Here is a 12,562-nt window from a genome sequence, read left to right as displayed (position 1 = left end):
GAATCGATCATAGCAGAATAGGAGTAGTGTAGTACTAGTAGAATTTATTATTTTGATAGGGCTAGGGAAGGCCCTACAGACGTGGCCGTCTTTGTTACAGGGAACCCTAAGTGCTCTTTACAGAGCCAAACGAAAGCGGCCACTGTAGTCTTCTGAATGGCTACCTCCACCGCATTGGAGCTGCAGACTCGCCTCACCGTGTCTTCTGCCCTGGCGTCGTCGAGGATGCAATGCACTTCCTTTTCGACTGCCAAGGAAGAGCACAAAGCCGTCACTCTGCAGCTCTTCAGTCGTCTTCATTCGTCAGTCAAGCTGTAGCCGACTCTCCCTACAATATTGCACGATTCTTGCAGTTGGGGAGACTGTTATGAAGTTTCGAACACAGACTTGAAACACAATACATGATGAATTGCTACTATTATTATGTGAACTCCCATTACACTGGTATGCGGTATTACCTTCCACATAGTCATTAGTCTAGCATGGCGTCATATATTTGTCTCAATTCAGTGTTTTCCGAAGAATAAAAAAAAGAAAGAAAAAAAGCGGATATTCGTAGATGCTCAACTAATACTTGGCAGCATGCATGTAGTAGTAACTCTTACGGTTGTGTCGAGTAAATCTCACATTTCAATTGAGTTTTAGAATTGCGATAAACAGAACGAGCTGAACAGCCATTTCACAAAGTCTTTATTGTGTTCAAAACTAGTAAAGTGGATACGAGAGCGGTGAAGAACAGGGCTAGGGAAGGAGAAACCAAAATTTGTGATATGCAAGAAGTGATGAAAAAAGAATACTTAGAACTAGTATAAAATAAGAATTTTTGCTCCCCACACCGGAGCTCGCGCTATTCCGCCGACTTTACTTGACACTTGACTGACTCACGACTGCCATCCAGAGCACACGAGAAGTCCATCGAACCTTCGACTCGGCAAACGTGCAAGAAAGCACCACTCCCTGCTCAATACACAGTGTTTCGGGGAATTCACCCCTCATCAGTTGAGCTTGAGTAGGCTGAGGAAGATTGTGCCTGAAGAGCACCACTTATATAGTGCCCTCCAGGCACAAACATCACCAGGGATACAAACTTACAGAGACGCTCCGCTACTTCGTAGGATAAAATAATAATATTAATAATCTTTATTTCAGGATTACCCAAAGGCTGACGCCTATCGGGGGATCTCCTATTTGTGTCTATGCAATGAACATTGGAGTTGGGAAAAAGAGAAAATGTGCAAAATGAGTTCGGAAAAAGAGAGATGCTGTACAAGAGATACAGTGAAAGAACAAGCAGTGTACATAGTGTTCGCACAACACTTCTCAGGAAGCTACGTCGTACTAATGACACACATTCAAGGAAGGTGCTATTAAAGAGAAACGAAGTGAGAATAAACCCCTACATGTATGAAAAGGATAATATCCTAGCACTAGGGTGAAAACAGGAAACCTGCGAAAGCATCTAAACGAACTATACGTAAAACAAAACTAGACTGTTACACAAAATAGGACAACATGGCCATCCAGGGCCAAACAAACAAAACAAGCTGCTAACTAGAACAATACAAAAATGCCTCGTCGCTTACTTACATTATTTTTTTTATTTCAATTGAGTGTTCTATTTATTTCCGAATTTAGGTACCAGGTTAGGTACCAGGTTCAAGTCCTGCTTGGAAGCGGAAGGATTTTTTCCAGCCGTGCTGCGACCCACAGTTAATTGGGAACTCGTGGCCTGGCACGAGGGAAACATGGATGCAGTGAATGGGATTTCGGTCTTTGACCACTTTGTGGTGGGTCTGATCTACTCACCTCCCACCGCTTAGGAGCTGCATCTGCGCCTTGATCCAAGAGGGTGGTGGCGTTCCTGCGGATGCGGAAAACTGGGCCTTTGGCCGAGTCTCACGCGAACCGTGAAATTTTTTTTTTTTTTTTTTTTTTTTAGGTTGTTGTTTTGCTTCAGTTCTTACTTCATGGTTTCACGCGATTGGTGTTGTCAATAAGTCCGTTCTCAAGTACATGTAGTAGTAGAAGAATTTACTATTTTTGATGGGGAAGGCCCTACAGACGTTGCCAGCATATTCAACGCATACATGTACATATACATGTACATGTACATGTAGTTACGTCCCAGGGTAAGTTGCCCTAGTATATCTCATAACACCGTGTCAACGTTTTGCAATTCAGCTGATGTGAAGAGAAAGGACCAATACGGTAACGAGCTATGACTTTAACAGCTCACCACGCGTGGTAGCGAGATGATACCCGTATATTGTCAGATAGTAGTGCGACAACAAGGCACAAAACGGACAGGACTACCTCAGTACATTCGACGACCTGACATTTGGCACTTGTTTCCTTGGTGGACTGTTACTATTACATGTATATAGTCAGAACTCGTAGCTTTTAGTGCTTCTTCTCTTTACATGAATACCGGCACTATTATTAGTACGAGGGGATATGGCTTCTTTTAACATGGTTGTAAAATGTCGTTTTTTCAGCACCTCCTAGGAAAGCTACAGCCAAAATTTAATCAATCATGGCAAGTGAAAGTGATATCCTTCACGCCAGTTGGGTCCAAAATGGGAATGATCCCGCTTTGGAAAGTGTCTTGAATCATGTCCTACTTTCATAGTATCATAGTCTCAGTATTCAAATAGTTTGTGTGTCATGTTTAAAAAAAATCTGTACACATGTATGTATATTATGTATATTTATATTTGAATTCGCAAGTACACACGGACTACAAGCCCAATTACATGGAAGCGAATGTGATATTGAGGTTAATTAAGAAAAAAGGGTGGAGGAAGGAGGGAGGACGGTAGCAAAGCAACAGGGAGGACAATTCAGCAGCAAAATTATCAATTGCACAAATATGAGAGTGCCTGAGACCGAGGGTACCTGTGGAGCGATACAATGCTAAAGCAAACAGAAGAAAGCGTAAAATGGCATCACGAACCAGAATATTCAGTCACCAATGCGCTGAAGGTTATCACTTCGACGAGTGCCAGACTGCCAGTAGATGAAAATTCACTGGTCAACTGCATCCTATCCCGTGAAAGCTAAGAATTTGAATTTGCAACTACCGATGTTGATCTACGATAAACAGGCTCTCATTTGCCACCACCTATGTTTCGATACAGCCATCCAGAGCAGAGAAACAGCCGGAACAAAAGCAAATTTTACACATTAAATATTTAGTTCAAAATGCCAAATGCTAAAAATAGCCAAATCACCTCGTATTGGATCAACATCCGAGTTGGATTCAGCTGATATCCTTATTTACAACAGCAACAAGGAGGACACGTGTGGCGGGAAGCATTTCCCAATCCTTTTACTTGTCCATAATTGCAATTTCAAATTTGGACTTCACGGAGAATTTCAAGGTATTAGGAATAGAGTACCAAATGCCACGTCCTGCTCTTTTCTCTCCGAAACTCAACACTTGCAAGCCAGATATGAAAGAAAGAAAAAAATCATCAGTCACACCACCGGGACTCGAACCAGGGACTTTGCTATTCGCGAGCAATGCCCTAACCAACTGAGCTACAGAATGACTCTTATCCACAGTTATTATTATTATTCTTTATTTCCACGATGCATCGATGGCCCATGGCCAATAAGGAAGATAATATGATTCAAATCAGTCCAGAATCATTATAAAACCAGTCTAGCAAGTAAGGAAACCAACACATTGCAGGGGGATGGGGTTACGATGGGGTACAGTGTGAGCTACTACAGGAGCATATGGATGATAGAATGAGGCTAGACGCCATTGATTTAAACGCATGCTTGCTATTTGTTTCACGCAGGTCGGGGGGCAGTTGGTTGAAATTGTGAAGGGACAGGTTGATGGGTGAGTTGGTGTGTCGGTATGTGTGTGATGTTCTCAATGTGTATGTTCTCATGTGTCGTAGTGCATATGGCTGCTCTGTAATTGGTCGTGCAAGGTGAGGCTGTTGCAGGTGAAGGGGAGCGCGGATGTACTTGATGTTGTGGGCAAGAGTAACCCGTCGTAAGAGTTGCCGGGTGATGGCAAATCTATCCTTCTTCGATCAATCCATATCTGGTTTGCATCATACTGGCAACTCACACCAATCAAGAGGGCCCTCGGCCATTCGCTTGATAATTATCATGGGGAGCGCATCAAACTATGTCCACTGCGAGCAAATACAAATTGCAATTTCAAATTTGGACTTCACGGAGAATTTCAAAGTATTAGGAAATTAGAGGCCACATGCCACGTACTGCTCTTTTTCTCCGAAACTCAACACTTGCAAGCCAGAAATTCTCCGTGAAGTCCAAATTTGAAATTGCACTTTGTATTTGCTCGCAGTGGTAACAGTTTGATGCACCGGCCCCGGTCAGTCGACTGGATTTCCATGTCCGCTGCGTGCAATGCATTGTAGCTCTTGTTCGGGTTTGCATCATTCTTGCACTTTATCGGTATGTTCTGTGATGATTCTACTGTAGCGGACATGGAAATCCAGTCGATTGACCGGGGCCGGCGCCCTCAGCGCGTACAGAACGCTGCGTGCAGTGCACATGTTGATTCGACGCGACCAGCGCGCTGCAGCGCATAAATGCATGTGTGTACCGCTTCTCCACGGCTGCATGGCCAGCGCCCTGGGGCCGCTAGACGTGCGACCGGATTTCCATGTCCACAACAGTACAAGTATTCCTTTCTTCACAGTATTCTCGCTCGCATAGTACTCCACTTCTATGATAGTATTGCCTATGCTGTTGCTCATAAGGATTTTGGCAAATTCTATCCTTCGCTTTCATATAACTGGGCCAGGAACCCGTTTGAACTTGCGAAGTAAAAATAAAATCAATCAATCAATTTCTTCTTTGGTGTTTCGGCCCACCCTTGTGTGCTTGGTAGAATCAAAACTCTTTACCATCGACAGGCTTACACTCATGTCCTTGGCAAATACTACTCAGCACCGCGCATGCGGTGGGTTTTGCAGAACGATTCTTGTGCCTAGAAATCCTAACACAGGTTCCGGGAATGCATAGAGATGTGGAGGTCTGATCCTTTCAAGCGGCACATGTGCACCCACATGACCTGATGCCCTTTTCCCGCATTAGATCTACAAGCAACACAATAGAGAGCTAGAGGTTTACGATGCACGTTATTTCTGACGTGACGCGAACGTTCCGCTCGCGTTATTTGGCTCGCGCGTCGAAAAACAACGCGAGTGACCTGTAGCCTAGGCCTAGCGCCTAGGCTGCAGCTCACGTCGAAATTTGGGGTTTACGACGTTTTGTGACGTGAAAATGCGTGTCACGTCGGAAATAACGGGCTGAGTCGGGTTGCACTTTCTTCGGGGTTCGTCTGGTTTTCTACGGGGTTTCTTGCAGGTTTTGCCGCGTCGAAGATTCGATGGACTTCACTTATGCTCTGGATGGCAGTCGTGAGTCAGTCAAGTGTCAAGTCAAGTCGGCGGATCAAAGCGCGAGCTCCAGTGTGGGCGCAAACCTATTTGTCCATTTTCTTTAAAACTTATTACTGGGAACACAGCCCCATGCTGTATGATCACAGATCAGTCGTGTTGAGCCTGGGTGCAATTCCTAGGAATGTCAACAACTACTGAATATGACGCCAATCTGTCAAATCAGTCAGACTGCACCTGTAGCTAGCCGGCGCCTTTCTAGGGAATTCACTGAGCCAGCTCCATTCCACTGCTCACTCTGGTTTGCGCATATTCCAGCTCAGCAGCGCTGTCGGCCACGAGTTCAGTAATCTATAGTCATGGCTGTACTGCTAACGTTAGTAACGCGGTCGTCCCTTGCTGTTGCATCCCGCTGTCCCGTTTGGCTGAATTCAAGCCAGGATTATGACAGCTAAGGCTACAGACAAGCGAAAGCAATTCCGAGTTTGTGTGATGTTTACTCATACTCGTGTCAGTTCTGAAACTGCACATGTGTTGACTGGACCATGACTCCCCTGAGGAGACAAGCTTGACCTTCTAATAATGTTGTCAGAAATGTTCAACATTTGCTTGTACATGTAGTACAATAATCTTACATTTCAATTGAATGAACTCGGATGATGGAGAGCCAAGGAATAATTACAAAAAAATAAAAAAGACCAAGGAACTACAAGTTACATTAATTATAATGTCAACTAACACCACCAGTTGCTAAACAATCAGCTCATGCCATAACAAGGCGCGACACTGACCGACGGTACTGACGTTCTACAACTAACTGGCTAACAGCTCTAGCACATCTTGGATGCGCCCTCCAACAGCCTTCCAACTTGGAAGGTTCTAAGTTATAGAACCTTCCAAGTTGGAGGGCTCATGGAGTGCGCATCCAAGATGTGCTAGAGCTGTTAGCCAGTTAGTTGTAGAACGTCAGTACCGTCGGTCAGTGTCGCGCCTTGTTATGGCATGAGCTGATTGTTTAGCAACTGGTGGTGTCAGCGGACATTATAGTGTAACTTGTAGTTCCTTGGTCCTTTTATTTTTCAATTGAGTGTTCTATTTATTTCCGAATTTGCGTTGTCTTTTTGCTTTGGTGCTGACTTCATGGTTTCACGCGATTGGCACAATGATTGGCACAATTGGTATTGTGAATAAACACGTTCTCAAGTAGTACAATCATGTACTGTACTAGTAGATTTCTGTCGGTGCTAATGCTATGCGAAGACCAGTGCACAGTGTACAGCCTATCATCCAGTGTACCGGTATTATGCTAGCAGATTTTGCATGTGCTTTGTCACCCCCGCCAGTGACGGACCCAGTGCAGACTTGACAGTCGAAAAGACAGGTAGTAGCGCCTCTGGCACCAACGCAGGCGCTAGGCACAATTCTCGAGAATCGAGTTTCAGTTATTACGCGTGTCCACCCACCCAGAAGGCAACAGGCAATGACTGAAACTACCAGTACAGACAGTTGATCGGACGATCACCTCCGACAACTGCACGGTGAATCCTTGTTTTTCAGAAACTCGATGACACGACTCGCTTACAATCATGACGTGCTGTTGACATTTGGCCTCGTGGATATTAGAGTTGAAGCTGCTCAGCGCGAAAGTCGGTGGAACCGTTCATCCCAATGCTCATTCATAGACCTAGCGATCTGTAGAATTTCACACTCAGCCATGCAAGACAAAATTCCTAGATTGTGAGTACGGGTACAAGATGCCCACGGGTCTGATAAATCCGTGACCAAACCCGGATAGCCGTCCTTTGTATGCCTGATGATACATGTACTGACCGTAGACTTGCGAACCGAGGTGACAGGCAGCACCAGCCCTCAGCGTGTTCAAACACAAGCCGCTCGGGATACATTTTGACACCGACGATCATTGTGTTCAAATTCTTGAACGCGTGCAATGATAGATTCAGTCACTGAATGTCGCTCCAACACAAACTGTTGTCTTTGCCCAAGTGAGGGCAGTGTAAAACGTGAAGGGGAACACACCATACACAGGAGACGTTCACAATTATTTGCGTGCCAGCTGAGGTAGGTGAATTGTTTCCCTGTGGAGTCTTGACCCGAGTTACTATTCGCTGGACTAAAGGGAGCTGACGCGGAATCATAGTACACGCCACCATTCATCCGTGAGTAGCTTAATCCATCTCTACAATGTATCTACATGACTCGAACGTTTAATACATGTAACAATTGACATGTTTGTTGTTGTGTGGTGGCATGGTACTCACGAATACAGGAGACAAAACGGTACTGAACCTTATTATTACTCGCGCGATCTGTGTCGGCATCGCCTGAATGTTCAGAAACACACAGACTAGCCCTCGCTTCCGCATGCTACCAGTATGCCTCAGGCCCTGTACACCTAATGCCTCGGTCACACTAGGCCGATTTGTCGGCCAATGCTACGACACCGACTTTGTGTGGCACGTGTTGTGAGCTGGCTTTGGAATGAAAAACTTGTCAGCGCCTTCTAGGTTCAGCCCGGTCCCATAGCTCAGTGGTTAGAGCATTGCTTATGACAAGCAAGGTCCCGGGTTCGAGTCCTGGTGGGTCTGGCGGTTTTTCTCTTTCCAGGCAGTTCACTTCCCTGCTAGATCCTTTGAATTTGAAGTTCTCCCAATCCTTTCAAAAAGTAATCACTTTCTTTCACCTCTGGTAGTTTCCAGAAACTGACCGTGGTTGGTGCCCTGGGGGAGGGAAAGACCCAAGTGCCATCAGTATTGTGTGGCACGTGTTGTGGACTGCCTTTGGAGTGAAAAACTTGTCAGCGCCTTCTAGGTTCAGCCTGGTCCCACAGCTCAGTGGTTAGAGCATTGCTCATGACAAGCAAGGTCCTGGGTTCGAGTCCTGGTGGGTCTGGCGTTTTTTCTCTTTCCAGGCAGGTCACGTCCCCGACAGATCCTTTGAATTATTATTATTAGTATTTTCCCGTTGGTGTCTTTCCCTCAAACTAATGAAGATTATCATTATTATAATTTCGTATTTTTTTCTTATTATTTTATTAGGGATTTCCCAACAGGCAATGTTGCCTTTTTACTGGGAACCCTAAATGTGACTTTGCGCGAAACAAAGCAGGCGACCCAGCCAGGCGACAAGATGGAGGCAGCGCATTCCACCTGTCGGCACCAATAATAATAAGAACTTTATTAGGATGACCCAAAGGTAGGGTCCAGCGGATAATGCTCCGAAAATGTTCGTATAATGCTTATCATAATGCTCCAAAAACTGCCTTGTAATGCTGATTAAAATGCTTCAACAAGGGCTATAATGCTCTTGTTTTGGAACAAAAATGGAAGAAAGGCTGCACATTGTCAAACTTTCAGGAAAGGACGCATTTAGTTGATCTGCCTCTGACGCTGCTACACTTCTTAGCACTATAAGACATGATCGCATCTCCATTGGCTGCTCTCTATTGCAACTTTGATGCAGGGCTGTGGCTCCGTAGTGGGTGTATCAAATTACCATTATTGCTGGTGATCATTTGGATGCTGGAAGCATAATGGGAAGTAGTATTCCTGCCTGCAGACAAGCTGTCACCGCTTACACTCTGTGAAAAATGTCTTCATCTGAAACAGCTCACGTGAGGCCAGTAGAGAGACGATCTCAGATCGAGATCTCTCCCATTTGCGGAAATCCTGAAAACATGTCGTCAGAAGTTATTTCGCCGCTCTACATCCTCTGCTTGCGCTGTCTTCTTCTTCTTCTGAGGTTGCAAATGGTTGGCCACAATACTCTTCTTTTCTGATAGCACCTGACTGTAGGCCTTGCATTCAAATCGTCCACGACGAACTGTACGTGCTTCACCACGAAAGTTAGACACGCGCTCCTGAGCACTCAAATCGACTTGGTACTACGTCCATGAGAAATTCTAGTTCTTTTCGAGCCTGCTGACCTGGACTCGGCAAAGGCAGTTATTTGGAACATGCTCTTCCTGTTTATAGCCGCTCCTTCATCCAGGTCCAAATATAATCTTTCAGTACATCAGTGTTTTCTTCAGTATCGTTAGAGATGCTATGGCCAGAGCCTATGGCATAACAGGGAAACTCCTCTTCGTCTCTTTGATGTTCACTTCGCGTACGTCTAGTCTCTTCCATGGCTTTCCATGATTTGTAAAAAAAGAACTCGAACTATGTTCACTTCGCGTACGTCTAGTCTCCTCCATGGCTTTCCATGATTTGTAAAAAAGAACTCCTCGTAAATCATCGTTACGGATTTTGTGTAACAGCCTCAGTTGCAATGTTGGGCATGCTACATCACCTGTACATTTACTTGACCACATTGCTACATGAAGACTTTATGCAGCAATGGCATTACATGTATGTAGTCAGGTAAATGTAGCATTAGTGCTAAAGGTGTTCCATGTCTACAAATCACAAAGTCATGTGTCGGTACAATACACTGTGGCGTTGCACCTCATGGCTTTAGCCGATTGTTGCCAAAAACTTGATATTTCCCCACATTATCCACTATGAAACTTGTTATGCTGCTCAAACCTCACAGTCATAATGCTCGTCTTGTTCCTTTCTAATGCTCCATAACGCTCTGATGCTCGGATAGTCTCATAATGCCGAATATAATGCCGGCATTATCCGCTGGACCCTACCCAAAGGCAAATCGCCTATCGAGGGGTTCACCGTGTTGAATGGTTGTGGTATGACAACGCAAAGAGGCAACCATTGTGTGTGTGTGTGTGTGTGCGGGTGGGGGGGGGGGAGAGTTTCGAACTATGCACAGTGAAGGGATAATTGCATGTACATGATCAAGGATAGGGTATACCGGACAAAGTTGCCATTTTTACCAAGATACGCAATGGAATGGAAACCATACCGGGAGTGTCAGGCAAGACAAGAGCACCTGTAGCTTGGCCGGAGTTGCTTGAAGTGGCTCAGCAACTCTAATCGCACACTAAACTATAGTAAAATTACCATCAGAAATGCATAATCTTCATTTTCTTTGTGCAATCAAAATACATTTTCTAAGAAAGTGGTGGACATCACGCAGTTGCGTGATGAAGAAAAGGGGGTTTGTCAATTGACAACCGCTCTATTCAGTTGCTATTCAGAATCGCCGCATACGCTTGATGAAAAATTAATTTTATTCCCGTAGCTATGCAGAAGACGTTACTTCAGTAACGTCTTGCGCTAGCCAGGGTCCACACAGCTTTAATTCCCGTAGCTATGCAGAAGACGTTACTTCAGTAACGTCTGGCGCTAGCCAGGGTCCACACAGCTTTAATTTGGTATTTGTTTGTGTGTTTGTTTGTTTGTTTGTTTGTTTGTGTCACGCCTGGCGCTATCCCGTATCTGAAGGCAAAAAATCATAGGGATGTTATAAATTTTTCAATTCTCTTATTTTTTTCAGGCATATCCTGGGATTCGAACCCGCACTATCGCCCTACATGCATTCCCCCATACACTTCGCATTCATACCCATTCTTCCAAGTTGCTTCACGTTATGATCTTGCGTTTGAAAGCCCTATTTGAATATTGCGGGCAGCTGTATGTGGCCAGCTGTGTTTGATGGTACGGTACGGTACGGGAGACGGTGTCGTATTACCCTCGATCGTACCTGTCCCGTACCTATCCCTACCGTACCGTACCATCAAAGACGGCCGGCCACAATGCATATTCAAATAGGGCTTTCAAATGCAAGATCATAATGTGAAGCAACTTGGAATAATTAGTATGTATGCGAAGTGTATCGGGGGATGCATGCAGGGCGCGATAGTGCGGGTTCGAATCCCAGGTTATGTCTTTAAAAAAAGGAATTTTTTAAAGACCAGGGATGCATGCAGGGCGCGATAGTGCGGGTTCGAATCCCAGGTTGTCTTAAAAAAAAGGAATTTTTAAAGAATTTATAACATCCGTATGCTTTTTTTGTCTAGGTCATCAAGGCAAAAAAGCATAGCGTAGGGCCCTGAGCTTCCAAGCTCTCTCGTTTGGTGTTTGTTTGTGTGTTTGTGTGTTTGTGTCATGCCTGGCGCTATCCCGTATCTGGTCCGTACCGTACCGTACCATCAAACACAGCTGGCCACATACAGCTGGCCGCAATATTCAAATAGGGCTTTCAAACGCAAGATCATAACGTGAAGCAACTTGGAAGAATGAGTATGGATGCGAAGTGTATGGGGGAATGCATGTGTGGTGATAGCGCGGGTTCGAATCCCAGGTAAGGCCACACTTTGTTTTTTCTATGTTTCTCGTCGGCATATTTTAACAAAAGGTATGCGGGTGGGCGGAAAAAAAACAAAAGCCAAGGAAAAAACAAGAACAATTTCTACTGAAAACTGTATACATTTTACAATGTCCATGTATATGCGTGATTCATACAAGACACTGCGTATACCATGTATACAGTACTACATTGTACAATCATGTACATGTAGTCCCATACATGATTGCACTACATTATCACATCAGCCCGCGAATATCAGTCAAACAGCAACGATGAGAGTATAAAGTTTGATGAATACGAGATGGCGAAGAGAACATACATTTACATGTATCTGCTATCGCATCAACAAACGCTTTCCCACTGGTCATTTTTGGTTTTGTTACTTCAACGTTCTTGTGTCCGCTTATCAAACTCTTGTCTCCACGCTGCTCATCTTTTCCTCGCCATGCGTCTATTGCTTGGATTTTCTGCTCACGACATCGTTCCACAGACGCCAGTTGCCACGGAACTCGTCCGACTTACGGTATTCCTGGGACCCATGAGGCTCAGGCAGTGAACGACTGAAAGCTTCGTCATGGCAGCTTTCATCGCAGAGAACGGACGGGGAGCGCTCCTTTGCTGCTGCGGTGCAAACATTTACGATTTTGATTGACGCATCTAGCTGCTCCAGCATGTGCAGCGCACATACATGTACGTAGTATGAACGTTTTTTTTCTTCCGAAATTTCTGAAAACCTACGCGGGCGATGACGAGAAACATAGAAAAAACAAAGTGTGGCCTAATGCCAGAAAAAATAGAATTGAAAAATTTATAACATCCCTTTTCTTTTTTTGCCGTCATCAAGGCGGTAGACGGTGTCGTATTACCCTCGACCGTACCTTTTCCGTGCCTGTCCCGTACCTGTCCCGTACCTATCCCGTACCGTACCGTACATTCAAAGACGGCTG

General features: G+C 44.9%; 1 protein-coding gene across 1 annotated transcript in view; it reads left to right on the top strand.

Moving 5' to 3' along the window:
- The first annotated feature begins 7,262 nt into the window (after window positions 1–7,262).
- The window catches only part of LOC135829721 (uncharacterized), a 193,439-nt gene continuing 188,139 nt past the window's right edge, over window positions 7,263–12,562 (top strand). Inside the window, exon 1 of the mRNA XM_065342114.1 lies at window positions 7,263–7,567. The gene's annotated coding sequence lies outside the window, so the exon portion shown is untranslated. The remainder of the gene's footprint in view (window positions 7,568–12,562) is intronic.

Source organism: Sycon ciliatum, chromosome 13 (genome assembly GCF_964019385.1).
Source record: "Sycon ciliatum chromosome 13, ocSycCili1.1, whole genome shotgun sequence".
NCBI classification, from domain to species: Eukaryota; Metazoa; Porifera; class Calcarea; order Leucosolenida; family Sycettidae; genus Sycon; species Sycon ciliatum.
Note: the sequence above shows the minus strand (reverse complement) of the source record. Positions and strands in the feature narration are given on the sequence as shown.